This window comes from Alexandromys fortis, unplaced genomic scaffold (assembly GCF_014885135.2).
Source record: "Alexandromys fortis isolate MF-2015 unplaced genomic scaffold, M_Fortis_MF-2015_v1.1 scaffold_9, whole genome shotgun sequence".
NCBI lineage: Eukaryota > Metazoa > Chordata > Mammalia > Rodentia > Cricetidae > Alexandromys > Alexandromys fortis.
The window spans coordinates 2,037,202-2,041,639 of record NW_026067892.1 but is presented as its reverse complement, the minus strand read 5'-3'; positions in this window follow the sequence as shown (position 1 = coordinate 2,041,639).

Genomic DNA, 4,438 nt, shown 5'->3' with positions numbered 1-4,438 from the left:
ATAGCTGTGCATTTTAACAAACCCACTCTTTGTAGAGCCATTGTGACTGCTTAACTCCTTTCACATTCAGCCAGCTCTCCTTGGGAAACTGGTTGGGACAAAGGCCCAACGGATGAACTTGGATCAAAGAATGATGGGCCTTATACTTTGGGATGCAGAGGCAGGCAGGCTCTGAGTTTGAGATTATCCTGGTCTACATGGTGAGTTCCAGACCAGCGAGGTCTACCTAGTGAGACTCTGTTTTAATAAAAGTGGCAGAGCAGCTGAAGAGGAAAGAAAAGTGCCTTGGATACAGGATGAAAATGTGAATGCTTAGAAAACAAGACGTAACTCATGATTAAGATTCAAACAGCATATGCCTTATATTCCCCATTTATTTAAGAGTTGACACTCACCTGTATAACCACAATATAATTAAAATGGCAAGTATTAATACAGTATTAATTGTCTAAATCTTAACATTGCCCATTGTCTACAAAGCCCATTACAGAAAACAATAATGTTGGGGCTGGGGAGATGAGTAACAGGTGAAGGTACTTGCTGTCTTGCCTGCTGGCCTGAGGTCAGTCCCCAGAGTTCACATGGTTGAAGGAAAGAACTCCTGAAAGTTGCCCTCTGACCTCCACACACCTGCCATGGATGTCCCCAAACACACTTGTGCATTGGCATACACAATAAAAAATGTTGCTTATTTTCTACATTCTGATATGTGAAAATGGCATTTCAGTACTTTACGTTTCTCTGATTGTAAGTGCCCATAATGTATCATATTCACTAGTTCTTGATGTTTTGTTGTATTGTGTCTATCTATAGATGTATGTATGTGGACTGTGCCAGCACATGCACCCTTGAAATTACCAGAAGTTTCCTCGGTCTGTGGAATCCACCTCCTTACCCTCAACTGTGATTGACATCAGGTTCTGTCAGTCAGCAGTGATGTTGGTAGCTTTTCTTGGTGGCTCCTGTTTTGTATCTTCATGAGTAAAGCTGACTATGTGGTAACTTTTTTAAAGTAATAAAGGTCGTGACATTGCACCTAAGAGCTTGAGCACGAGCCTGAGAATGGCCTTATTTATCCTTTAAGGACCACAATTCCCTAATCACTCTGCAAGAATGGACAAGATTGAGAACAAAGGCTTGAGTAGCTGAGCAGGCACAGCCCTTGAGCATACTCCCATATCCCTACAGCATTCTTGTTTGCATCCAGAATTTAGGCATGATTCAAGCCTTAAATTTAGTCCTCTTTCTTTCTTTCTTTCTTTCTTTTTTTTTTTTTTTTTTTTTCCCCCGAGGCAGAGTATCTCTGTAGCTTTGGAGCATACTCCCTCTGTAGACCAGGCTGGTCTCGAACTACAGAGATCTGCTAGCCTCTGCCTCCTGAGATTAAAGGCGTGTGCCACCACCATCTGGCTAGTCTAGTGTTTCAACTCTGACTAGCTACCCAAGCTCACTGCATGCTTTTCCTGCTCCAAATGGTGATTCCCTGGATCGCCAAAGGACTGTCATTTCCATCAAGTTTCCATTGTCTCTCGGCCCTGTCAGCAGGCCTGGAGGACAGAGACCTATTGGGTATAAGCCCCATTGCTTTGAAACAGTATCTCTGTAGTATGTGGTATTTCCAATTCAGATTGTCTTTAGCTTCTCCCATTGAGCATTTGAAGGCTTCCTACGTCCTCTTAGTGGATCTTTTATTTATTCTGTTTCTCTCTATAGCATACAAGACAGTTTGAAGGTTAGACATCAATACCAGCACCAGGTCTCCTGAGGCTTCTTGGTGTCTATAATCCTCAGGTTATAGTCAGTTTAAGTGTACAGTTGGAGTCCTATACCCAAGATTAATTCGACTAATATGTTCTTGACTTTTATTTTATCAACATATAGTTGGGTTTATTTTCCATATGCATGTAGTTTTAGGGTTTACATTTTAATTTTATTTAGCAACTAAAACACGAACATGTCTCAGTCTCTGTAATTTTTTTTTTTTTTTTTTTTGAGTCTGTCCTGTATCTAGCTCTTGTAAACCAGGCTGGCTTGAACTCAGGTCCCCCTGCCTCTGCCTTCACCTCCCAAGTGCTGTGATTAAAGGCATGTACCACCAACGCCCAGCTCATAACTGGTATTTTTAGGAGATGCAGTCTCACAGCAAACTCGCCGTTCCTCTGGCTCTTATGCTTCCTCTTCCTCTTCTGCCGCAGTCCCTGATTCTTAGATGTAGGAATTGTGTTTTAGTCTATCACCTGGGGCTGGTCACCCTGTAATCATTAGTTCTCTGCAGCTTAACCGTTTACGGGTTTCTGTAATGGTCGTCATCTGTTGCAAAGAGAAATTGCTTGGACAGAAGCTACATTTATTTGTGTTAGGGAACTATTTCAACTGTAGTTGGGAATTATGCTGGGTTACCAAGTCCTTTACCCTGCCTGTTCCTCCACTGCTGAAAGTCAGCTGCTCTATTCACTCTGGTTGTTGTTTTGAGGTAATAAAGTGGAGTGGGTTTTTAAAAGAAAATATTTCATTGTGTGTGTGTGAACTGTGTGCCACAGGAGTTTATCTATGGAGGGCCAAGAACTAGGCTTCCTTATCACTACTTAGAAAGGCAGGAGGGTCATGACTGAGACCTGTCCCAACAAGGAATGCCTTAAGCACTGTGTTGTTGCTTGTTGCAAGTAAGTGTGTATGTACCCAGATACTCTGTAGGAACAATTGACTTGTGATCCTTTTGGAGAAGAGAAGCTGAGGGCGGGGAAATTGCAGAGGACCCAGTTACAATTTGTGTCATACAGCCATGCGTAACTCAGTTCCCAGCCCTCATCTGACCTCCCTGGGTACCGGGCACACATGGTACATGTTGATATGTGCAGGCAAAATAAATGGTCATACACAAATTACAATTTTAAAAATACATGTTTATTTGTTGTATTTTATGTGTGGCTATATGTGCCTCGGCGACCATGTGTGTACCAGATGTGTTCAGTAATAGCACAGGTCAGAAGAGAGCAGCAGACCCCTAGAAAGGAGCTGCAGGCAGTTGTGAGCCACTGTGTGGGTGCTGGGAACTGGGCCTGGATTCTGAACTGAAAGTGCTTAACTGCTGAGCCATCTCTCTGGCCCCAGTTTTTAAATCTTTTTGTGTGTGTGTGTGAATGTCTGCCCGCCAGAAGAGGGTGCCAGATCTCATGGATGTTTGTGAGCCACCATGTTACTGTTGGGAATTGAACTCAGGACCTCTGGATGAGCAGCCAGTGCTCTTAACCTCTGAGCCATCTCTCCCGCCCCTATAAGTTATTACAGTTTACTTCTTCCAGTTATGTCAGCAAGTTTAGAGTTGCTTGTTGTCTAGCCTGACCTGAGTTTAATCCCTGCACCCGTATGCCTACTGCTGCATGTTGTCTTTTGACACACATAGGCATATGTGTGCATGCCTGAGCCCTTCTGTACAAAGTAAATGTAAAATTTAAAAAGTGAGTCAGTTCGTTACTTGAAAGACATTTTTCACTAACAATGAACATTGATGAGTTTTATATCTATGTGCCCTGGAGGACAGAAACATACCAGGAAGTATGTTTGGACTGACCATCAGAACCTGAATTACTAGTGATACCCACCAGGGCATTTGTGTCTCAATACCAGTGAGTGGTTTTGTAGTAAACTTTATTTCCTGTTAGCATCTTTTAAGGGGGAAAAAAAGAAACCCCAGTGTAATCAAAAGAGTTTATTGAGCAGCAAGCAAGTAAATATTTTTTAAAATATAATTCATTTTTTTCCTGCATCTATTAAAAGTAATACTAAGTTGTATAGTATTTTAATATAGTTGTTACAGGCGCTCAGGATACTGGCACAGGAAGATGGCTTGATCCCAGAAGTTTGAAGCCAGCCTAGGCAGTACAGTGAGACTCCCAGCAAAAGGACAGTGTTTTCCTTGCTGTCTGGCTGGAAGCCTTCTGTAGCAAGCAGCTGGAGGTGTAAGGTCCTGTACACAGGGAAATGTGGCCTCTTCTCTAGCCCATCAGATAAGTCACACATTTTGAGCCTTTTGGAAAATGATCTGATGTGTGACACTAAGTTACGTAGAGTAAGGGCATCACAGCACAGAGTCAGTACATTTCTGTTTCGTGTATTTTTGCAAAGACAGAAAGTTTTGACTCAAATATTTAAAAAAAAAAAAAGGCTGGCGAGATGGCTCAGCGGTTAAGAGCATTGCCTGCTCTTCCGAAGGTCCTGAGTTCAATTCCCAGCAACCACATGGTGGCTCACAACCATCTGTAATGAGATCTGGTGTCCTCTTCTGGCCTGCAGGCTTAATAAATAAATAAATATTTAAAAAAAAGTTTTGACTCTTTCCTAGTATAACTTTAGAAAATAATTCTCATAAAATATTCAAAAGACAATATTTTTCTGTTCAGTAGTGTAGTTCAGAAGCAAGCTAAATAGAATGCCAAAA